Below are 26,230 nucleotides of genomic sequence, written 5' to 3' on the forward strand. Positions count from 1 at the left end.
ACTTTTTTTTTTTTTTTTTACTAATAGCCCAATTTCATAGCCTTAAGAGTGTGCATATCATGAATGCTTGGTCTTGTTGGATTTGTGAGAATCTATTGAATGTACTGGTACCTTGTTTCCCATGTAACAATAAGAAATATACTCAAAACCTGGATTAATCTTTTTAGTCACATAGCACTACTATTATTCTGAACACTACTGTATGAGACAAAGTGAGGGGGAAACGTGCACAGATTTAGAGAATCTGGTTTCATTTATCCTGAATCACTCGATCAGAAAACTGATTTTGTGTTCTAAATACCTGAAAATTAACTTGCCACTTCGGGTCCAACAGCACCGTTCACTGGCCAATATCAAGCTGATAAGTGTTACTGTCGAGCCCTGAGTTATATACCTCAGATTCACTTGAAAAGTAAACAGGGTTCATTTCTTTTAAAGATCAGCAAGAGAATTTGAATGTCCAGAAAAGGTCTTTTTTTACTGATTGCTATGCCTCACTGTGGTTTCCACATACCATTTTATGTTGTCCATTCGGCTGCTCCCGTTTTTGTTCAGGGTCGCCACAGTGGATACAGCCAGATCTGCATTGGTATTTGGCACACGTTTTACGCCGGATGCCCTTCCTGACGCAACTCCAGTATAACCTGGAGAAACACAGACAGCCACTGGTGTTCCAAGGCAGTCTCCCATCCAAGTACTAACCAGGTCTTGCACTGCTTAGCTTCTGAGATCTGACAGGATCAGGCTTACACAGAGAAGATCAGCTGCTCCACATAACATTTGTATAATGTATGTAATATATGCGATTCACCCTCTGTCTTCAACGCAAAGATATCCATTACTTTACAGAAACCACTGCAGCCAAAGTATGTTTTTTCAGCTTCTTCATTTTTGCTCTGGATCACCACAGAGGATCTGATATGGATCTGTATGTTGATTTTGCACACGTTTTACACCAGATGCCCTTCCTGATGCAACTCCACATTACATGGAGAATGGTCATGAGTGGTTAGTGCTAACCACTGGGGCAGCATAACAGACCACAGTAGCCATGACAGGCTAGTTTTTTCTGTTTATCGCCACTCAGTTGTGTGGAATATACGGACGGAAGACTCAATTGACAAAAAATGAGTGCGCTAGCTACAAAGCATAACTCATTCACCATGTGTAAAAGTCGCAAAACAACACAATTTTACTGTTAATCATTTGGATTGAAGAAACTAGCTAGTTAGTTTTCCAATGCTTGCTAGCTTACCACGGTTAGCATTCTGGCACACAGCACATATGGTCTCTCAGAAACCCACTGCAAAAGTGAAATGTTTTTCTACATACTTGAGACAAATTCCAGACTGGGGAGACCAGAAGAAGGAACTGTGCACATACATCGTGCATCATGGAGTCTTTCATAGAAATTAATGGGTAACGGGTTAAGATACATACACATGCGAATATGGAAACAAGGCATTAATTCGTAAAAAATAAATGTAAAAATGACTTGGGGCAATATGATTGCCTTTCTTTCCTTCTACCTTGGCTGTCTTTTCTCATTTCCTTGTATCCTCCCCTTGGCCTGTGCAGTATTTCTTATGGTCCTCCCTGCATTAATAATTTACTTCATTTTATGCAGACAGTGTGTTTTGGTGCCCTGAGTCCTTTCGTCATGGATCCATAGCACTAATAAAGGGTGGCAGGCCAGTTCGGCCCCATGCTCCAAGTCCATGTTAGGGCACATCTGCCTGAGTGACTGGCCAAACTATAGCCCCTTGATCCCTGAGCGGTTTGGTACATACAGCAAGAAACACAAATGCATGAATACACATATTTAAGCACATGCATACACACAAAAAGATGGGTTCATGGACCATTTTCTCGATGTATCATGTTTTTCAAGTCACACTTCTGCACTTCTGAAGAAATAAAATAAAATAAAATCAATAATCACAGTAACTGAGGGGAAGTTTCAAAAGCCTCTGAATCTGTGCAGCTGTTCTGTGTGTGCTTGAGACACAAGGTAGATTGATCAAAAAAAAAAACAAAAAAAACTTTAAATAAATAAATAAATTCTATATTTTGCTTACAGCCTCCTTAAAAACAATATCTTTTTCTTCTCTGTAGTTATCCTTTTAATCAATGTTCAGGCTGCACTGAGAATTTAAATGGTGCAATCAAGCTGCGTTTAAGTTATAAAATTCACCTGTCCTTCTTTTTGACATATAAACTTGCAAGCCAACCACAAAATAAAATGCAAATCTTTATTGTTGTTTATTATGTTCTGTTATTTCTGAACATAAGGCCTAGTTCAAAAATAATGAAGCCAAAGTGTGACATAACCATCAAAATTTAAAAGTGGTCTTTTTTTTTTTGACCGAACTTTTTAGGTATGGGTATATATCAGAGTTTCTATATTTCTATTGGTCTCGGTTCAGTCATTGCTAGAAATTATCAGTGGATATATATATACTATAATGTGCTAGAGCCTAACGCTTGCGACAACAATTGGAGGTATCTTCTTTGGGGCCCTGTCCCACTGGGGAGAGGATTAATTGCGCATGAACTGAGTATACAAATTGCAGGCGTTCGTTGTCGTCCGCAACAAAAATGGCCAAAAATGACAAATGTCCCAGTATGAATTACGGATATATTAATAATATATGTCGAATATATGATGAACAATCACGGTTATATAATGCATGTAGTGAGGAAACTGATCCGACACATTGAGATTATCACGGCAGTACTACAGGTGTATTATGAATGCATCGCCCACGTGTTGCGCATGCACAGCATCTGCATTGCGGTCATAAAAGAAGGGCACTTGTTCCTTTCGGCATCACTATTCACACCAACAGTACAGCCTCTGGAGCATTTGCTGGACTTGGACAATTTGATCACAGAGTCAATGTTCATTTTGTCATGCGAGGGTTAACTGTGCATGAGTTTGGAGAGTGGGAGGGGGGAAGCCGCTTGGGGTTTGAGATGGTGTTATTTCCTTCTTTTTTTTTTTTTTTGAGAGTGTCACCGAAAACAGACTCCAGCGTCATCAACTCTTCCTTTTGTTGGTGTTAAATAAAAGTCCTGGATTGCAGCAGCTACATCTTTGTGGATTTACACAGCCGGACCGGCAATGACTGCCAGGTATGCCGCTTTCTGCATTCACAGATTGTCCGCAAATCAGCTGCAAAGCAGATAAAAATAAAAATGCTTTATTCGTTCCCAATTTGTATGCATTCGCTACAACATATTTTAGTTTGTGATGTGGACATGATGGGCACACAATATATCTGTTTTATACACTGTCCCGGTCCGCTGCCAAGCCGCAAATCCCCGTCAGTTGCGGATATCAGCGGTTAACGGCAGATATACAGCGCATAGAGTGAGTATGTATTGTGTATGAATTTAGTATATATGGAGTATGTAAGGCGGATATTATCCGCATCCAGATTTTTGAACAGCTCAAAAATCCTGGCTGCGGACATGCGTGCCTCTGTGGATGATCACGGGTGTGTTCGAATGACGGCCGACTCATACAGGCATGTTACACAGATAGTGCGGATGTTTGGCGAATATGGGCCAATTTTGTGTGCAATCCATACGCAAATCCTCCTAAACGCCAGTGGGACAGGGCCCTTAGTCTGCAGAAACCTGAAACAAAGAAATTCTGTCCATTAATTCCTGGTATTATTGAACAAGTAATATAATTATTCTATTGAAGCAGAGTAGGAGATATAGCTAAGGTTTTGACACAAATAAATCAAGGACTTATTCTCAGTGTTACGCTTGCGACAGTTTTACCTTGCTTTAGAAACATGATGTTTTTTCTAGGAAATGGCATTTCTACCTTTACAAAAATGTATTACTGTGTGTTAGTATGACACACAAACAAACAAACTGACAAAATACAAGCTTATTTCTTTAACATTCAACTTTAAATGATAATGCTAAATATCAATGTCACACAAAATTGATGAAAAATGTGCTATTTTGGGGGTAAATTTGGTGCATATCTCTGGAACCGTGCGAAATATTTCTATGAAATTTTCAGTACCTGTCAAAGAGACGATAAGCAACTCACAGATAAATCTGGATGGTGCTAAATAAAATAAAGGCTTGTTCATGACAAATGCAATGCAAATCAGCAGTTAGGCTTCATTATTTTTAAACTAGTCCATAAGCAGGAGTAGAAATTCCATGTTTTTTTTAACTTTTAGTTTTTGGTGGTTTGTTTGTGGGTGTTGGGCTGTTGCATCGGTCCACGGTCTCAGTAACCTATCGAACTTAAAGTGCATATCACTAGTAAATAAAATGTTAAATGAGCTGACTATTGTAAATAAATAAAGAATTCTGAAATATGAATGTGTTTCATTTTAGTTTTGATGCCATATGCCCAGAGAAATTAAGTCATAAACATGGGGAAATTAGCTTGATTTCACCTGCCTTTTATAAGTGCTCAGAAATCTCAAATTGTGAGGAATATGAATTTTGATTACATCATCTCAGGTCCCGCCTCTAAAATGAATGGAGGGAAAAGTAATTTTTTTACAGAGTGAGATCAGTGTTTTTTGTGTGTAAATGAAGGTTCAAAATGTGATTAGATTAAAACCTTATTCTTGCCATGCCTTGCTATGCAACCACCATGTGTGTGTGTCTGTGTGTGTTTGAATGAGGGCAAGGCCACTTCTTGTAATATAATATAATATTGTTTTTATTGTAAATTAACACATCAGGGAGGGTACAGACATTTTTGTCTTGAGGGTTGTCCTACGATTAATGAAAATGTAAATATGTTTGAATAAGTGTTCTGTCATCATGTATATGTTGTGTTTCCCAAATAAAGACTGACTGAAATTGATTGAGGAATTTGATGGTGAATATGTCAAAATGGTTAGAATGTATATTTTGCAAGTAAGTAGTCACATGACTAGTGTCGCCTGTTAGTTGGACAGATTTTCCAATAATATTTTAAGGAGGAAAGTGAGAAGTTGTTCTTTTAAAAAAATTTATTGTGCATCTCGTACAAACAGCAAAAGTGAAGCCCAGCACAGTGTGAGAATGCTCTTCAAAATTTGATCGATCTAACCATATATTTTATCCTTTCCTTTTGTGTGGCCAGGAGAAAATTCTTAACAAAGCGAGTTTCCTCTCCGGAAAGCGTGGAATGGGCCATGTCTGTGGTTTGCGCCATGACGTCGTGCCATGCTAAGCTAAGCTAAGATGGTACGTGCGTGACACCGGCTAGTCTCCCTGAGGAAGGCACTTCTGTGATCACACAGTCCGACAGAAAGGCAACAACAAGTGGCTGCTTTTAACAGGACAGCCGTGACATGGACCAGCTTCAGCATTTGTGTTATGGCTTGGGGTGGACGTACAGAACTTGACTACATTTGGGTCTTTCGTAACCTAATGACCTGAAGGGCCGATGAAAACACACAGGCTTTCTCTGTTGTGTACGGATATAGTCAAGTTCATTTTCCAACAAATATGCCGAGAGGTTGTGGTGTACTTGACTGTGACAAACATTATTCCACAGACAAGAAGAGATTGTTTTTTGAACTACCAAAAACACACAAAAGCCCAGAAAGATGTGATAAGTGGCTGGCGGCAATCAAAAGTATCAATGCTGATGGTACACGCTGGACTCCTTTGAAAATATTGACAATTTGTTCAAATCATTTTGTGACAGGTAAGCATAGTGACACATTAGTTATGATTTGACAGATTTGAGAGTTCCTGTTGTAAAATGCCCCAAAATACCATAGACTTTTTTGGAACAAATAGGCCAAGATTAAATGGGATAGAGAAAACTCGGGGAACTGAATTGCTAGAGCTTCCTGGATTGATCAATTACAAAGCCTGTATTTTTGAAAATTCTGAAATTTTGCTGTTACAACACATGTACTTGTTTATGTTATAATTTTATGGCAGACTTTTCTCCCATTTTACAAGGTCAATGTTGAGGCGATAGTGCAATGGAGTATAAATGTAGCGATGCACACTGAACACATATATTAATGCAGAAAGAATGTTTAAAAAATATTTTTACATTAAAATACAGTATGGTCAAGGGCTGCCAAATTTCAGCAAATGAAATCAATCATTCAAGTACATTACGAATGATTTTTTGGCATGCATGTTCCATGCAAGGTTATTTTAATGTAGCAGTTTTTGGTTCATGTGTTTATATGTTGGTTCAGTGTACTCTGTGTTACTTAATACTGCATGACTAGTACATTGTAAAGTAGGGCTGTAAATATTCTAAACCTTTTTCTTGTCTTATCCCCACCCCTCCTTCCCAAGGATGACCAGTTAAAGACCAGCTTCACCCAGATGATATGCCATCAGTATTCCCCCATAAACCAGCAAACAAAGACAGCAGCCAAACATCTAAAGCGCGACAAACGTTGCACAGCTTCATCGTCAGAGCGCCAGTGTGCAAAGCAGTTAACAGAAACTGACACTGTGCACAGCAATAATGACAACAATCAGCCGTCTCCAACATCTAGGCCCCCAGCGCTACAGATGAGCAGGTTCCACAACCTCTCCCAAGTACACCCCAAAATGACACTATTAAAGTTGTGTGTCGGTATAGGTATTTTGTCTCATCTCATCTTCAACCGCTTTTCCGGGTTCGGGTCGTGGGGGCAACAGCTCCAGCAGGGGACCCCAGACTTCCACTTCCCGTGCCACATTGACCACCTCTGACTGGGGTATCCCGAGGCGTTCCCAGGCCAATGTGGAGATATAATCTCTCCAACTAGTCGTGGGTCTTCCCCGTGATCTCCTCCCAGATGGACATGCCTGGAACACCTCCCTTGGGAGGCGCCCAGGAGGCATCCTTACCAGATGCCCGAACCACCTCAGCTGGCTCCTTTCAATGCGAAGGAGCAGCGACTCTACTCCGAGCCTCCCACGGATGACCAAACTTCTCACCCTATCTCTAAGGAAAACACCAGCCACCCTCCTGAGGAAGCCCATTTCGGCCGCTTGTACCCACAATCTAGTTCTTTCGGTCATGACCCAACACTCATGACCATAGGTGACAGAAGGAATGAAGATTGACCAGTAGATCAAGAACTTCACCTTTTGGGTCAGCTCCCTTTTCGTCACAACAGTACAGTAGAGCGAATGCACTACTGCCTCTGCTGCGCCAATTCTCCAGCCAATCTCACGCTCCATCGTCCCCTCACTTGTGAACAAGACCCCAAGGTACTTGAATTCCTTCACTTGGGGCAAGGCCGTATTCCCTACCCGGAGTAGGCAATCCATTGGTTTCCTGCTGAGAACCATGGGCTCAGATTTGGTATAAATGAATTCAAAATATAAAAGCCAAGATGATGATTTTCTTAAACAGAAGACCTGAAAGTTCAGCTACAGTCTGCTAGAAGGTACATCTGAGATGCAAGCCTAGATTTGATGTTTTCTTGAAAGAAAATCCTCCTCTGTACCACTTCATCATGAAGCTGTATTACAGGGGATACAAAATGCAAAACATGCACTGTGCACAATTTCTCCAACCACAGCCACAGAAGCCTATAACTTCTTCTGTGTTGTCTGGGTATCTTGGTGGCTTTCCTCACTCTTCTTCTTGCACAGTCACTCAGTTTTTGAGAACTGTCTCCTCCACACAGATTTACCATAGAGTGCCATACTGTTTGTATTTCTTCATAAGTGATGTAAATAAAACCCAAGACATATTCAGTGACTTGGAAATGTTCATGTATCCATCCCCTGACTTGTCTGAAGAAAACTGGCAATTAAAGTGATTATTTACAGGTCTTATACCAAAGGGGCCCATTACATATGCAACCCATCATCTTGGCTTTAATATTTTTAATTAATTTATATCAAGTTGTAGAGTTTTGCTTTCAGTTTGAGTCTAAGGAAGATAATTTTAGAATTTTTAATATTGAGAAGCCTGATTTACTTTCTGTATTTGAAATGTCAGAAACAAATTAAAATGTGTGAAATACCAATGGGCCCAATACTTTTGCAAGCCACCGTATTTCTGTGAGATTGTGGTAGAAACAGATGATGATATGCCAGCAGGGGGCAGGGAGGAGTGTTCCAGTGCTATCGCCTTGGGTGCATCAGCAGCAGGAATTGTTCTTTGCCCCGTGGGTGCCATCTGAATATTCCCCCTCCACAGAAGGCTGATTCTGCCTTAAATGTGCTCGGCCGCACAGCTGCAGTTCAACACACTTGATGTTTAATACATACACAGGCAGAGGTATTGAGAACACCTCGGGAGAAATGCAGCACGCAGGCTGGAGGGGACACACTTTTTTGGGGGGGTCCATTTTAGAGGAGCTCTTTTTCGGAGAATGTGTAGTAAAGCTGAGGCCATAACTGGAACTCACCAAGGCTGCATGTGTGGCTCAGTAGGATATTTAAAAATATGTGGTGCTCGAGAGTTAAGCACCTCTCCACAAAATGCACTTGTAGTTCGTGGGGGGAGGTGATGACATCATAGCGGTGATTGTGTAACCTGTGCCAGTGGTTGAAAACCATGTCCATAATTACCTGAAATAACAGTTCTGAACTTAGTGGGGTCATTTTATACAAATATAAACTGAGTTACTATAGTTTGACAGGTTTATTAAGGCATTTTCACACATTTTCTTTTAAATTTGGTGGATCGCCCCATATGACTTCCATCTCCTGTACGTGCATTTGATTGCTTTATAGTTCTGATGTGCATCTGACGGTGTGTAGTTAGTTCCAGAGCAATGTGCATGGAGTTCATCTCACTGCTGTTGTATTATTATTTATCAGCAGCAACATCTTCACATGCAATATGCAAGACAAGTCCCGCTTCGCCAAGTGAACAACCTTGGGAGAAAACTCTGTTGTCGCCAACAGGGAAGGATGAGAAGAGCCCAAAGAGGCCGACAAGCTAAGGCAAATCAGTTTTGACAAAAATCAATACCGTAAGTAATGACAACTGAGCTAAAATCGCCTGTAACTGCTTGTAAATTCAGAATCATCCACCTTGTTAAAATGAGCAAATAACTGGAAACAAATGGAACCACTGTTCAATTTGACTGGGACCAAATTCAAAAGTCCAAACCAAAATGTTGATGTGAAAACACCCTTAAAATTTGCTTAATGTTTAATATTTAGGTCAGGTCACGTCAGGGTGGGAGCATGCACTGGTGCTGGGTGTCCCTGCATCCACAACACTACGGAACCACCCTGCTTCTCCGATTGACAAGCACTCATGCAGACCACCAGGTTTGACTACTGGTCCACTCTTCCCCAAAAGCAGCCACGTGTCTGTCACAGTCAGGTAAAATGTGTGCACCCCCTAAGCTTTTCCCAGTGGCTGGGGTTCCAGACACTGAGACACACCTGCATGTTGGATCATACCAATAATAGCGCACCACGGACCAAAATGTACTTGACACTCCCTCACAATGCAGTATCTGAGTCTCCCTATGGAACTATTTGTTTGACAGGAAGTAAATCCAGCGGTACCCAAGGATCCTCTGAAGAGACCAGGTACTAAAGACATCCAGCCAATGCTTTTAGTCACTGGTGTCCAAGTCTCACAACCATATAGTAAGACTTGATGCACCAAACTCATAAGACTTGGACCTTCATTTTCCTGCAAAGATCGCCAAACACCTCTGTCCGCTGACCTCATAACTCCATAAGCTCTTTCCAAACATCCCTCAACCTCATGGGCTGAGCTCCCAAAGTTATGAATGTCACTGCTGAGGTAAGCATCTCTCAATACCTTTGACGCTTTCACCACTTTCACCAGGAAGTCACTGACAGCCTGGATCTTAGTATTGATCCAGGAATATTGAAAACCCAGACACTCTGATTCCTCACTTAGCTTCGTAGCTGTTGCAATCAGGGCACCCATTGATTTCACAAAGAACACAATGCCATCTGCAAAGTCAAGGTCAAGGAAACTTTACTTAATACCCAGTCTATGCAAACATAAAACAGAGTAGGAACCAGAACAGATCCCTGATGAACACCAGAATGCAAAAACTCTGCCTCTACATTACCCACAGCACTCACTGTATCTGCTTACAGAAGGGCTATTATGAGCAGAGCGTTACTGGGGCCCTGTGAATTCTCAGGCTGGCCCTGGGAAGAGCCCAATCAATCAAACACTACAAAAATCAGCAAAGGCTGCACAGAAGCACTGCTGACATTGATGATTGCATTCAGAGGTAGGACTGCATGATGATGATAATAATAATAATAAAATCTGTTCTCTTGCATCAGTCACTTTAAAGGTGCTATGAATGATTTATCTACTAGATGTCACACTTGAGCCAGACTGCAGGATATAACAGAGCTGAATAAACACAGCAGAGTTCCTTCTCTTTTTAATCCCATTTGAAGCATCAAAGCAACTTCTTGATCCATCTTCATCAATCTTGAACAAACTTGATATACGTAGTAGTTACGGCCATCAATGGCACCAGAATTGAAATCAGGATCCACGTTTTGAACTGTTCAAAAATTTCATCCCGATTCTCAAAATTGTTGACAGTACGTGGTAACTTCGGCGTATTCGTATGCTTAACGGCTTCGGTCATGTTTGAACTTCTTCATGAGATATTCATCGTGAGTCTACAGCTTTAAACTTGTTTGATCATGCTCCAACGGGGTAAAAATTTAAAGCTGATGCAGTGTTTCTGTTCAAGGTTGAACAGCTCACTCATGTCTGGTTAAGGGCGCAGCTCCTTCCTTTCGTTTTTTTCACGCAGGTTGCCAGGTTTGCACTTTATAAACCAGCCAGTTGCCAAGTCTGCACTTTATAATAATAATTAAGCCATTTCATCCTGCTTTGCAGTTTTTCGGATCATGGGCTATCGTAGTAAAACAGAGCCCTGTGGAACAGCCCTGTAAACAAACCTTCCCTCCTCAGCCACTCCTCCTCAAACCCTCCCTGTGACATGTCACAGAAGTATAAAACAAAGTGTTTTGGCAGTAACCTGTTTAATACAAACCTTCAAACATTTTTAACTGCAAAAGGTAAAACAACTGTGCACACTATGTCCGCTTTAAGATGCAACACGCTTGCCAAGAGTGCTGCAAGAAGGGCGATCCTCCAACTGAAGTCAACACAATGAGCGTAATGAGGTGAAACACTCTCACACAGTGGAGATGGAAACCTCTGCATAGTAAGTGGACTTCCATCATCTACATGCAATATGTCTAGCTGTGGAAGTTCTACTGGCACACCCACCCACTCACTGCAGCGCATGACACGATCAGAGCAGAGTCGCGCAGAGTCGGACGCTCTGATTTAACAGCGCGTGTACGTGGTGATGGACACATACTTTGATGTTGGGGAACAAGACGAAAATGAATATATGCCTCCTCCTTTGCAGTGAGCAGCCACAGTCGACTTCATAATTAGTATAACTCGGACTGGCGCCTTTCTCTTGTCATCACCAGGGCGCAGTACACGCCCTCCGGCCATGCGCCGATTCACGATGACAGGAAATCCCTCAACAAAAGCCCTGATTAATTAACGGTGTGCAACACATGTTCACTCTGATCAAAAGTTTAAAAGGCACAACATCGACCTCCGACTCATCCGCCGCGATGATCTGCATCTGTTAAATTCGGGCTGCGCTCGGCGGGGGAGGAAGGTGCACCGTATCCAAAAAAAAAGCAAGTTTCACTGAAAAAACGGGTTTTCTGCTCCGAGAATTACTGACAGGTGCGATCACTGCCGATCCCAAAATACAACACACACACACACACGCGCGCGCGCGCACACACACACGCACGCACGTTGTACTCACGCGTGTCCGCGGTGCGTTACATGAGCATCCCGGTCTTTCACGGACGGCTCTTCCGATGAGTTCTCTCGGGACAGCGCGCCTTGATCCTCGCTATCATGCTCTGCAAAGCTCCAGCCTCCTCACGCACGCGCGCCACTAGCTGCGTGCCATTTGAATTGGTCGTTTCGGGGTCACGGCGGTTCTCAGTGCGCGGAACAGCAGAAGTGACAGCTGATGGTTCCTATTAGAGGAGATGCTGACGCGCGACCGGAGGTTCTCGCCTCCATCAACGCGCCCAGCACCATCACACGTGCGTCAAGACACACACACTGCGAAAGAAAGACTTCCGGTGAAAGTCTTCAAAGTAATTCTTCACTACGCGATGCTTAGCGTGCAAGTCTATAATAATAATAATAATAATAATAATAGAATAGTAGAAGGGTCTTAGGAATATGACCAACCAGGCTACATGTGTTTTGTGTACTTGGAAAAGGTGTACGATTGGGTCCCTCAAAGTTTTTTTTGTTGTTATTGTTTTTTACACCATAAAATAACATAGAAAACATACATCTTCTTGTAGGGACTATATATTGTCATACAATAAAAGTACAGAGAAATTCAAAGAAATACAAAAGTAAGAATTACATAAATAATTAAATAAAAAATACAAGGACTGGGGTTTTACAGATCACAAGACATACAATGTTAGCAAGTAATAAAAAAAATAATAATAATAACCTACAAAAGAAGTAAAATCTTGGGCATAATTAAAATAAGCAAGAAACAAGATATATCTCCACAGATCTAGCTATTTTGTTGGAGTATAATTTTTTTAAGGTATTGGAAAAATAATTTGAAATTGTTTAAAATCCCGTCAAAGGAGGGTTTGCTATTTCTCCATTTACTACAATGAATATGATATTTACCTATTAGAATAATCATATTTATTATATCAGGGACATTGGATTTAAAAAAAATCCAAATAAAATAAAATATGAGAAATCTCAAAAGCTTGGATGTCATTTATTCTAAGTAATAAAATCATTTTTCTTATTTCTACCCAAAACGTCCAGGACTCTGGGCATAAGAAAAACATATGTTCTGATGTTTCATCTGCTGCATTACAGAAGGTACACAGTTCAACTTCAAATTTAAATCTTTTGGGGTTTTTTTTTGGGGGGGGGGGGGGGGGGGGTCGTGGGTTTTTCGGGTGTCCTGTTGGGTGATGCTCTGGGAGTATTGGGAACCAGAACTGTTACAATGCATGATCCAGTCTCTGTTCGACCAAAGTGCAAGCTGTGTCCATATTCTCTGCACCCCATTGGACCTGTAAAAGATGATACTCTGGATTTACCAGTGGTTTATACTCCTATCCACACCTGTGGTCATGAAGTTTGGGTAATGACCAAAAGAACAAGGTCACAGATGTAAGTGGCAGAAATTAGATTCCTCCATTGGGCATCAGGGTTTACACTCCAGAACAGGGTGGACTATCTGGACTATCTGGGATGGATTTGGAGTGGAGCAGCTGCTTCTTCGCATCAAAAGGATGCTTGAACCATCTAAGGTGGTTCAAGCATCTGGTGAAGATGCCCCCTAGTCACGTCATTACGGAGGTCTTCCAGGCATTTTATACTATATTTCCCAAATGGCTTGAGAATAAGGCCTCGGGATACCTCAGGAGGAGTTAGAGGATAATATTGTTACGTCCCTGCAAATGTACAAATGACTATGCTCCTGTTTGCACTCACTGTGGGGGAAAGGGGGCTATGTATATGTATGTGTATATTGTATATTTTTCAATAAAAAATGAACATAAAAAAGTAGTCATTAGAGGACTTGGTCAGAGATAGGGAAGTGTGGGTGAGCTACTTGGTCTACTGCCACCGTGGCCTGGACCTGGATAAGCAGCAGAAAATTAATGAATATAAGAAAGAATGAATAATAATGTTATTAATAATACCACAAATTGTGTTCTCATATATACCTGGTTGCTTCTATCAAATCAATAGACTGTGTCCTTAATTTTCCCAGTTCACCAGAAGCAGATATAAGAAAAACTTATTTTTAGCTCTTCGCTCATATTAGTGAATGACAGCTCAGAACACCTGCTGCCATTCGGCCAACCTCGGACATCATCAGGCAGTGTAACAAAAATACCCAGCAGTTAAATGAAATTTGAGTGCCTTTTTCTACTGTCATTCAGCAGGTGGTGCCAGGTTACCATGGTCTGATGCTGAACATTTACAGAATGTCTTATAATGCACAGCAAGGTCTTCCACAAATATCACAATCTTGTTGTAATTCTGGAGCTCATACTGACTAACTTTATTTTCATCTACCCAGCACTGAGTTTTCATTTTTTGAAATGGTCTCATCCAATCTCTGATCAAGGAGAATTGTTTAGATCAAGGCCCCTCGTCTCTAATCTTGGTCCCACCTGGTACACTAGAACCAACACACAGTGATGGGAAATACCATAGAAATTTGGATTGTAGGTTGATACTTGCTTTATCTAAATTAGTAAATACTATAGTACTACCAGAGCAACAGTGGTAAGGAAAAACTCCCTCTGAGGAAGAAACCTCAAGCAGACCTTAATTAATTGTAGCAAACTACGACTGCTAAATTTACTGAGCCAAAGCTTCACTCACAATCAATGTCCTTTGACCTCCACATTAGAAATATTACTAGCACTGCTTTCTTTGACTTGCGAAATATAGCTAAGATTCGTCCCATCCTGTCTATCTATGGCTTGATGCTGAGACCCCGATTCATGCATTTATCACTTTTAGATTGGACTACTGCAATGTTTTATTTTCTGGTTTACTGCAGTCCGGCATTCGTGCTCTCCAATTGGTTCAAAATGCTGCTGCCAGACTTTTGACACAAAGCAGAAAGTTTGACCACATTACACCCAATTTGGCATCTCTTCACTGGCTTCCTGTCCCTGTGAGATAAAATTTTAAGGTTCTGCTACTAGCCTATAAAATTGTTATGGACTGGCACCTCCCTACTTAGCTGACCTAAATAAACCCTACGTACCGGCCCAGGCTTTGCGTTCTCAGGGTGCAGGGCTACGTTGTGTCCGTAGGGTGAAGAACAAATTTGCGGGTCACAGAGCTTTCTCTTATTGTGCCCCTGTTCTGTGTTCAAGTCCAGACTTAAGACACGCTTATTTTCCCTTTCGTATGGCTAGCATACGGCATAATATAGTTCTACTCTTTTCACTCTTTTAATTCATTCTATTAGGAAACGGAGCATGCTGTGGACTCAACTTTTTTACAATTCTGGATCTTTTAGTGAAGCTTGGGGCTAGTGGTCGGTGATCACCTTAGTATTTCCTGTTTTTCTTGTTTAATGCTGACAAATTATACTGTATTTCTTGTCTTTCTGATGCTTAATTCTGTTTTTTCTCTCTGTTTAAGGTACAGCTCCATCCAGAGATGGGTGTGGTATTTGTGCTGGAAACCCTCCTGTCCTGTGCACCAACACCTTTTCCCTGTATATTCGTTTTGTTAATTGTTCTGTAATTTATGTTTGTAGCATGGCCCAAGCAGAGGGTCACCCCTTTGAGAATGGTTTTTCCTTACCACTGTTGCTCTGTGGGTTAGTAAGGTTCGATCTTACTTGTCTGAAGCGCCTTGAGGCAACTCTGTTGTGATTTGGCGCTACATAAATGAAAATATATTTAAATTGAAATTGACTATCTAGGCCATGCCTGTTCATATTCATAAAACATTTAATGAAGTTGCCACAATGTGTATTTTCAGTTATTCTGAAGCAAAACGATGGCCAAACAATTCCATGCTTTTATTATGAAGGAATTTAATCTAAAAGCTGTATTTTTCGTGCTTTGTGTCTGGCTTGATTTATTCAAAGAGTGACTGCACAGACGAGCGCCTCCCAGCGGCCAGCTTCGTTCGAAAGCCTTTAAAATAATTCCAGAGACCAATCAGCTTCCTCCCCAAAAGCCTGATCCACTCATAAATTATTGACATGCTCCTCATAATAACATTGGTCTTTATTCCTCAGTCAGTCTGGAAGCCTCTCCATGGTGAAATAACAGAGAAAAAAAATGTGAACGGACTCTTGTCTCCACGGACGCATGTGTAGTGTTAAACTTTTATGAGCTCGGTTCTAAAAAAGGAAAGTACGGCCTGTTGGATAGCCTGTAATTTTCACATTTACAGACTGGTTGTGAGGCGTCCCTGAAGGGAGCGGCTGATTTTATTCATGTTTATGATGTATTATTTACACTGCGGTTGTTACTGTGCAAATGTGGTCCAGTGATGAGTTGCAGGAAGATAACGTCCATCAGTGGTGTCAAAAGTACACACATTTGTTACTTAAGTAGAAGTATAGATACTGCAGTTTAAAAACACTCTGGTAAAAGTTGAAGTATCAACTTGATCTCTTTACTCAAGTAAAAGTGAAAAAGTATGTGCTCCAAAACCTACTTAAAGTATAAAGTAACCTTTAAAAAAAAAAAAAAGGTAGATGCCACTACATGAATTGAAAGCTTAATTTAAAAACTGATTCGTTCTACATGTGGCCCAAGACCCAAAACCCAAAATTACCCCCCAACACCACCTGCACGAAAATGTTTCAATTCTAGAAGCTCTGAAATGCAATCTGGGACTATTCCAGACGATAAACTGCAGTGTGAGTGCAGCATCCATTTAGTGAAGGGGAAAAAAACAAAACAAAAAAACACAACTTTCCTTATTCAAATTCATTCCAGTAGTATTTTGCTCTTACTAGGATGCAGCAGTTTTCTAGTTTGGCAGATAGTTCTGGAGAAAATCACTGAAGAAATTAACACATAGAAAATATGGTTTGACCGAAACAAGCTGTCTTTAAATAAGACAGGGATGAAGTGGAGGTGTAAGAGTCACTAGGTCAGGGGTGGCCAAGTTCAGTCCTTGAGAGCCACCTTCCTGACACTCCAACACACCACACCTGAATCCAATGAAAGGCTCATTAAAAGTGGATTCAGGTGTGTTGGAGCAGGGAGACAACTAAGAGTGTCAGGAAGGTGGCTCTCGAGGACCGAACTTGGCCACCCCTGACCTAGGTGTTCACAGGAAACACTTATTTATGTATGTATGTATGTATGTATGTATTTATTTATGTATGTTCATTGTTAGTTGCTTTTATATTTTCTGTTTCTATTCAGGTTCTTTTTGCCTCTTTCTCAAAACAAAAATAAATTTAAGAAATATTACAATTTGAAAACAAATGCACCCGAACGTGATGAGAGCTGCAATTGCTTAATGCTAAGTTTTAACATTGAAAATGCCACAGACATGCTAACGCGTTAGCGTCGCTCCCGTTATTAAGTTATAAAATACATCAACTGTTTCAGAAGACCATAACAGGTCGGTTTAACATAGAAAAGGTAAATAATACTCACGGAAGTATGCTCTTTAGGGTTTTAGCGGGGGAAAAATTAAGCGAAAGAAAGAATAAACGAAGCAATAGGTCGAAGCATTGCTTCAATCTGCGAACCACTGCTTCGATTGATTCACCGTTCAAAGCAAAGCCGTGGTGCAGAAAAGTTAATTACAGGCGCACATGACGTGAAATATATACAACCCCTGGCAAAAATTATGCAATCACCGGCCTCTGAGGATGTTCATTCAGTTGTTATTTTTGTAGAAAAAAAGCAGATCACAGACATGACCCAAAACTAAAGTCATTTCAAATGGCAACTTTCTGACTTTAAGAAACACTATAAGAAATCAAGAAAAAAAAATTGTGGCAGTCAGTAACGGTTACTTTTTTTAGACCAAGCAGAGGGGAAAAAAAAAATATGGAATCACTCAAATCTGAGGAATAAATTATGGAATCACCCTGTAAATTTTCATCCAGTTGGCCAGATGCTCTTCAAGCATGAAGTCTTTTGAAAGGAGACGTGACAAGTTCTGGACTGACCAAGACATTATTTTGACACTCCTCTCAAGACCACATCTAGTCACAGGGTGGTTATATCTCATTTTAGATAGTGACTCAGTTGGAGATCTAGACCCTGAGGATGAGTAAAAATTAAACAGTGACACCTGATTATCACACCCGTCTCCACCCTACGATTGTTACCTCCACCAAGGATGAAATGTTTTCACAGTTTTGAATGTGTTCACGCATCAAACATAAAGCTTTGATGCTTGACGCTAAATGCAAGTGGGTATGTTGGCGATGGAATCACCCTGTAAATTTTCATCCCCAAAACTAACACCTGCATCAAATCAGATCTGCTCGTTAGTCTGCATCTAAAAAGGAGTGATCACACCTTGGAGAGCTGTTGCACCAAGTGGACTGACATGAATCATGGCTCCAACATGAGAGAGATGTCAATTGAAACAAAGGAGAGGATTATCAAACTCTTAAAAGAGGGTAAATCATCACCAATGTTGCAAAAGATGTTGGTTGTTCACAGTCAGCTGTGTCTAAACTCTGGACCAAGTACAAACAACATGGGAAGGTTGTTAAAGGCAAACATACTGGTAGACCAAGGAAGACATCAAAGCGTCAAGACAGAAAACTTAAAGCAATATGTCTCAAAAATCGAAAATGCACAACAAAACAAATGAGGAACGAATGGGAGGAAACTGGAGTCAACGTCTGTGACAGAACTGTAAGAAACCGCCTAAAGGAAATGGGATTTACATACAGAAAAGCTAAACGAAAGCCATCATTAACGCCTAAACAGAAAAAAACAAGGTTACAATGGGCTAAGGAAAAGCAATCGTGGACTGTGGATGACTGGATGAAAGTCATATTCAGTGATGAATCTCGAATCTGCATTGGGCAAGGTGATGATGCTGGAACTTTTGTTTGGTGCCATTCCAATGAGATTTATAAAGATGACTGCCTGAAGAGAACATGTAAATTTCCACAGTCATTGACGATATGGGGCTGCATGTCAGGTAAAGGCACTGGGGAGATGGCTGTCATTACATCATCAATAAATGCACAAGTTTACATTGATATTTTGGACACTTTTCTTATCCCATCAATTGAAAGGATGTTTGGGGATGATGAAATCATTTTTTCAAGATAATGCATCTTGCCATAGAGCAAAAACTGTGAAAACATTCCTTGCAAAAAGACACATAGGGTCAGTGTCATGGTCTGCAAATAGTCCGGATCTTAATCCAATTGAAAATCTTTGGTGGAAGTTGAAGAAAATGGTCCATGACAAGGCTCCAACCTGCAAAGCTGATCTGGCAACAGCAATCAGAGAAAGTTGGAGCCAGATTGATGAAGAGTACTGTTTGTCACTCATTAAGTCCATGCCTCAGAGACTGCAAGCTGTTATAAAAGCCAGAGGTGGTGCAACAAAATACTAGTGGTGTGTTGGAGCGTTCTTTTGTTTTTCATGATTCCATAATTTTTTCCTCAGAATTGAGTGAGTCCATATTTTTTTCCCTCTGCTTGGTCTAAAAAAGTAATCGTTACTGACTGCCACAATTTTTTTTCTTATAGTTTCTTTTCTTTTCTTATAGTTTCTTAAAGCCAGGAAGTTGCCATTTGAAATGACTTTAGTTTTGTGTCATGTCTGTGATCTGCTTTTTTCCTACAAAATTAAACAACTGAATGAACATCCTCCGAGGCCGGTGATTCCATAATTTTTGCCAGGGGTTGTGTATATATATATATATATATATACTAGGGCTGTCCATAAAGTATAGGTCCTTTTTATTTTTTTCAAAAACTATATGGATTTCATTCATATGTTTTTACGTCAGACATGCTTGAACCCTCGTGCGCATGCGTGAGTTTTTCCACGCCTGTCGGTGACGTCATTCGCTTTTGAGCACTCCTTGTGGGAGGAGTCGTCCAGCCCCTTGTCGGAATTCCTTTGTCTGAGAAGTTGCTGAGAGACTGGCGCTTTGTTTGATCAGAATTTTTTCTAAACCTGTGAGACACATCGAAGTGGACACGATTCGAAAAATTAAGCTGGTTTTCGGTGAAAGTTTTAACGGCTGATGAGAGATTTTGAGGTGATACTGTCGCTTTAAGGACTTCCCACGGAGTGAGACGTCCTGCAGCGCTCTCAGGCGCCCTGGTCAGCCTGTTTCAAGCTGAAAACCTCCACATTTCAGGCTCTATTGATCCAGGACGTCGTGAGAGAACAGAGAAGTTTCAGAAGAAGTCGGTTTCAGCATTTTATCCGGATATTCCACTGTTAAAGGAGATTTTTTTAATGAAAGACGTGCGGGCAGATTGCAGCGTCGGCTCGCAGCCGCCGCGACGCTCCGCCACAGGAAAAACGCCTCCATTGGAAGCCTTAAGGACAAGTTGGAACATGTCCAGCTGTTAAACAATTTCTCATATACTCACTCCACTGAAAGCCATCAAAAGCCGCCTGGATTTTACAAATGGTTATCAACACGGAGGTGTTTTTCCTGTGCCACCACACCGCGCCGGCTGCGTCCCGACGCGCGGACCCGTGCGCACGTCTTTCATTTAAAAAAATCTCCTTTAACAGTGGAATATCCGGATAAAATGCTGAAACCGACTTCTTCTGAAACGTCTCTGTTCTCTCACGACGTCCTGGATCAATAGAGCCTGAAATGTGGAGGTTTTCAGCTTGAAACAGGCTGACGACGGCGCCTGGGAGCACTGCGTGACGTCCCGCTCCGTGGGAAGTACTTAAAGCGACAGTATCACCTCAAAATCTCTAATCAGCCGTTAAAACTTTCACCGAAAACCAGCTTAATTTTTCGAACCGTGTCCACTTCGATGTGTCTCACAGGTTTAGAAAAAATTTTGATCAAACAAAGCGCCAGTCTCTCAGCAACTTCTCAGACAAAGGAATTCCAACGAGGGGCTGGACGACTCCTCCCACAAGGAGTGCTCACAGGCGAATGACGTCACCGACAGGCGTGGAAAAACTCACGCATGCGCACGAGGGTTCAAGCATGTCTGACGTAAAAACATATGAATGAAATCCATATAGTTTTTGAAAAAAATAAAAAGAACCTATACTTTATGGACAGACCTCGTAAACATTAAACTGAAGCCAAGAGTAACGAGGCTGTTTGTTTTAAAATGTAAGGAATAGAAAGTACAGATACTTGTGTGAAAATGTAATGAGTAGAAGTCAGAAGTAGGTAGAAAAATAAGTAATGGAGTAAAGTATAGATACCTAAAAAGTGTACTTAAGTACAGTAACGAAGTATTTGTACTTCGTTACTTGACACCTCTGACGTCCATGCATGCACCATGAGAAATGTAGCATTATTTGCTGTTATATACGAGAGCAAAAGTGATGTCAAAAGACAAGCAGGGAGCAGCAGACTGGAAATCAGATGTGACAGCCCACAATGCTACCAAAGACAGAAACGCCTTGTCCTTTTGAGGTCTTTTTTTTCTATTACTGTCCACTGTGAGACAAGCTCTTGGGTCTCCTCCACAATGCGAGTCCCCTCGGAGTGGCGAACCGCAGGCTGTCCTGTCACTTAACATTAGCGTCTGCGTGGGGACCAGCACTCCCAGAGGGCCTGGACACACTCGTCGTGTAAGAAGTGTTCTGAATTCATACGCGCACACTCGCTCCATGAGGAGGTGTCAGACAAAAAAAGGCGAAATGAGAATGCAGAGAGAACTTCCATCAGTGGAACTACGACAGTGACCTTGGTTCAGCTTTGACCCCCCCCCCCCCACACACACACACACACACACTTTTCATATGTGAGTGTCACACATGAAGTGGTAACTAATGGAATATGTGTTTGAGCAAACACTACTTAACATACACTGACATCATATGCAGTAAAAAAAAACCCCAAAACAAATAAAACAAAACACAAACCGCATCAATCATACCATAATTTGAGTGTGTCTGTGTGTGTTTGTTCCACTCAGTCCAAGGTGCTTGGGCCAATTTCCACCTAAGTTGCTGTGTGCATGCAGACTGACCCCAGAGTTCCCATTAAGGGGTTTGTTATTGGCAAAGGTCAAGGTCACTGAGGTCAAAGTTCAAAATGATTGTTTATCTGTGTTTGTTTCTCTAGTCCCCTGAATCCTGTGACCAGTTTCCACCAAACTTGATATATAGATTACAGTCAACCCCAGATCTGCCCTTTAAGAATTTGTTTTGGTAAAGGTCAAGGTCACTGAGGTCAAAGTTCAAAATTATGGTTTATCTGTGTTTGTTCCTCTAGTCCCTTGAGTCCTTTGTTCAGCTTCCACCAAACCTGATATATAAATTACACGTGATTCCAGAACTGCCCTTTAAGAATTTGTTTTGGTAAAGGTCAAGGTCACTAAGGTCAAAGTTCAAAATTATGGTTTATCTGTGTTTGTTCCTCTAGTCCCTTGAGTCCTTTGTTCAGCTTCCACCAAACCTGATATATAAATTACATGTGATTCCAGAGCTGCCCTTTAAGAATTTGTTTTGGTAAAGGTCAAGGTCACTGAGGTCAAAGTTCAAAATTATGGTTTATCTGTGTTTGTTCCTCTAGTCCCTTGAGTCCTTTGACCAGTTTCCACCAAACTTGATATATAGATTACAGTCGAACCCAGAACTTCCCTTTAAGAATTTATTTTGGTAAAGGTCAAGGTCATTGGGTTCAAAGGACAGAATTATGACTTTGACTCTGATGCCCAACAAATGTGGATTCTGGAACTGACAATGTGACTCTAAATTTACCAAAGGTCAATAATTTGGTTAAAGTAATTGAGACTGAGGTCAAATTTGATGTCTTTCACTCTGATTTGCACCGATTGGCACACATACGAGGTCTGTTAGAAAAGTATCCGACCTTATTATTTTTTTCTAAAACTATATGGATTTGAATCACGTGTGATTGCGTCAGACAAGCTTGAACCCTCGTGCGCATGCCTGAGTTTTTCCACGCCTGTCAGTTGCGTCATTCGTCTGTGAGCAGGCTTTGAGTGAGGAGTGGTCCACTCCCTCGGCGGATTTTCATTGTCAGGAAATGGCAGAATGATTTTGGCTTTTTTTCCATCAGAATTTTTTCAGAAACTGTTAGAGACTGGCAGCTGGAAACCATTCGAAAAATGTATCTGCCTTTCGGTGAAAATTTTACGGGCTTCACAGAGAATAAGGACTGTTACTACAGCTTTAAGGACGGCTTTAAGGACGGCTTTAAGGACGCTCGGCGCGCCGCGCTCCGTGCCGCCATCGAGAGCCACAAACCACTGGATCATTTCTAAACGGATGGCTCTGTGGATCCAAGACCGTCGTGTGCACTTTCTCTGGTTATCACAAGAGCTGGACATCAACCATTTTCCGACAGATTTCACTTTTAACAAGAGATTTTGTCATGGAAAGTTGAGCGGAGGCTTCGCGCGTCACGACCGATTTGCTGATGGAGCGAGACAAAGGAACACCTCCGTTTTGGTCTCACAGGACGGCTTTGAGATGGCTTTCAGACAGCTGTCGGTGGTTTTTCCATCGAGTGATTATCCGAGAAATTGTGGATGTGCCTGGACATGCCAGAACATGTCCCGTGAGGCTTCATCACGGTGTTGCTGTGCGCCATGCGGCACCGCCACGACGCGCGAAGCCTCCGCTCCTCTTTCCATGACAAAAACTCCTGTAACAGTGGAATGTGCCATTCATTTCCAAACTGGACGCTGTGTTTTATCAGGGACGTCGTCTGACTAGCACAGGAATTGTGAAAAGACGTGGACATCAGCACTTTTTCGGCACATTGAGACAGACATGCGGAGGAATTCCGCGTGTCGCGGCGATGCCGCATGGCACAAAGCAACGCCGTGATGAAGCCTCACGGGACATGTTCTGGCATGTCCAGGCACATCCACAATTTCTCGGATAATCACTCGATGGAAAAACCACCGACAGCTGTCTGAACGCCATCTCAAAGCCATCCTGTAAGACCAAAACGGAGGTGTTCCTTTGTCTCGCTCCATCAGCAAATCGGTCGTGACGCGCGAAGCCTCCGCTCGGCTTTCCATGACAAAATCTCTTGTTAAAAGTGAAATCTGCCGGAAAATGGTTGATGTCCAGCTCTTGTGATAACCAGAGAAAGTGCACACGATGGTCCCAGCTCCACAGAGCCATCCATTTAGAAATGATCTGGTGGTTTGTGGCTCTCGATGGTGGCACGGAGCGCAGCGCGCCGAGCGTCCTTAAAGCTGTAGTAACAGTCCTTATTCTCCGTGAAGCCCGTAAAATTTTCACCGAAGGGCAGATAAATTTTTCGAATGGTTTCCAGCTGCCAGTCTCTAACAGTTTCTGAAAAATTCTGATGGAAAAAAAGCCCAAATCATTCCGCCATTTCCTGACAATGAAAATCCGCCGAGGGGGTGGACCACTCCTCACTCAAAGCCTGCTCACAGGCGAATGACGCAACTGACAGGCGTGGAAAAACTCATGCATGCGCACGAGGGTTCAAGCTTGTCTGACGCAATCACACGTGATTCAAATCCATATGGTTTTTGAAAAAAATAATAAGGTCGGATACTTTTCTAATAGACCCCGTATGTAGGTGGGTTCTTGAATTTATTGGAAAATTAATTCTAAATGAATTAAATGCTTTATTATGATTGTATTTTCATTTTTCCTGAGTATAAGTCGCACCTGTCAAAAACAAACAAACAAACAAAAAAAAACAAGTATATAAGTCGCAAAACCATGTCAGAATAGTATCTTTGTTTCTGCAAGTTTGTATTTTAGCAGCATTGACTTGTTTACAACACCTATTTCTTGTTTGTCACATTCAGAATTTTTTGGGACTGCATTTGTCCAGATTTGAAACCAAAAATAGTTGCCTCTAGGAACTTGTGTCTACACATAAGTATCAATGGACCATATGCTAATTTACTAAATTCTGAAAGTTAGAAAAGGAAATCAGAAAAGCTATCTGGGACCTCAGGAAGCCCATCTGCAATTATTACTTGATCTCCAAAATCAGTCTATGCAAGCGAAATTATGTTCAGTATGAGTGTTGTCATTAGTGCCACTTTGAAAATTAAATTCATGATAAGTAATTTATCCTAAACTTAAACTTATGCAAAAACAAATCTTGAGAAAAATAATACAGTATGCAATAATTAATAATTATTAAGAGCCTGTTCTTTCATATTTATGAATACATTTTACCACATTGCAGTTGTTTTTTTTAATGAAAACTCAACCTATCATTCTTTTTGAGTTCTACACATGTGGTGATACCTTATTTACACCAGGATGTTAATAATGTCAATGCTGGTTATTCTCAGAATAAAGTACTTATATCCACAGTTTCAAATTGCATAAGTCAAATGGTGTCCACTTTATGGTCTTCTCAAAACATTAAAATTACTGTTCTGGATGCTCAGAATGCATCTGAGCTTATCTAGAAACCGTTGGCTTATGGGGGCCTCAAGCGGCCCCCACACCCCGGCCTATGGGCTTCGGCCCTGCGGGCCTCGCACTTTGCCCCCCCCCCCCCCCCCCCCCCGATTTCTAGTTCTAAATTGCACCCTTGATCACACAGGAAGGAGAACAAAAAATACTATGAATCAGCCACAAGGATCAGAGAGAATCAATCAGCAAAGAAACAAGAAATGGTGAAGGTTTAAATAACAAATGAACTGATCAGTGACAGGTGCAAACACAAAGGAAACAGAAGCGCAAATGCATGTGAGATCTAACAGAATGTAAAGTGACAGAAACAAAACCCAATTCAAGAATGAAAGATAAAGCATAACAATAAATGCAGCTATAGCAATATAACAACAGATGACGTAACAAAAATAAACATATAAATCCAAGTGCAAATCTACAGAAACTAATGTGGAAAAAAACTTGTGTAAAATCAGGACTGAAATAGGACAAACCAGAACTCAACTCTCAGAAAATAATACAACAGAAAACACTACAATACAGAAACCAGAACACAAGCACAATAATCACGTGGAACAAAAGTGGACAAGGAGCAAAACGAGGGACAAAAATAAAACAAGATCACAAGGGCGACACCACGCCGGGACTCAAGGGCCCAGGACACTCGAACACGGAAGACAGAGGAACGAATCAGAGATACACAGACCAGGAAGACGCACATAGCTGACTGAACAAGGCAGGAGAGCAAACAGATCAAACACACACCAGGAAGCCACCCACACAGCTGAGGAAACAGAGACAGTGGAACGTGACCATGAACCCTAGACAGAGGAAGGGAGACAGACACCACCAAGACGAAGACAGATCCAAGACAAAGAGCTAGGGCGAACCACAAGGGGAACCATACACCAACATGAACCGAAACAAGGAGGAGAACGGACACAGAAGACAACACACAGACAAGGAACCGGGACTGGGAGCGCACCAACCCACACAATAACACCTGAACATGCCCACACAAATGCACACATAATACAGTCCGGAAAATGCGGTACATCCATGGCACATGTGGTTTTCACGGCACTGTGCTGATAAAATTTACCATGTCAATTTCTAGTGTAACTGTGGCATTAATCTGAAATTTGAGAATATTTAA

At 41.4% G+C, this 26,230-nt stretch overlaps 1 protein-coding gene across 1 annotated transcript in view; it reads right to left on the reverse strand.

Moving 5' to 3' along the window:
- LOC117511481 overlaps window positions 1-11,907 on the reverse strand; it is a 146,044-nt gene extending 134,137 nt beyond the window's left edge. The window contains exon 1 of the mRNA XM_034171502.1: window positions 11,772-11,907. The gene's annotated coding sequence lies outside the window, so the exon portion shown is untranslated. The remainder of the gene's footprint in view (window positions 1-11,771) is intronic.
- Between the last annotated feature and the right edge of the window lie 14,323 nt (window positions 11,908-26,230).

The sequence above is a fragment of the Thalassophryne amazonica genome, chromosome 6, assembly GCF_902500255.1.
Source record: "Thalassophryne amazonica chromosome 6, fThaAma1.1, whole genome shotgun sequence".
Lineage (NCBI taxonomy): Eukaryota > Metazoa > Chordata > Actinopteri > Batrachoidiformes > Batrachoididae > Thalassophryne > Thalassophryne amazonica.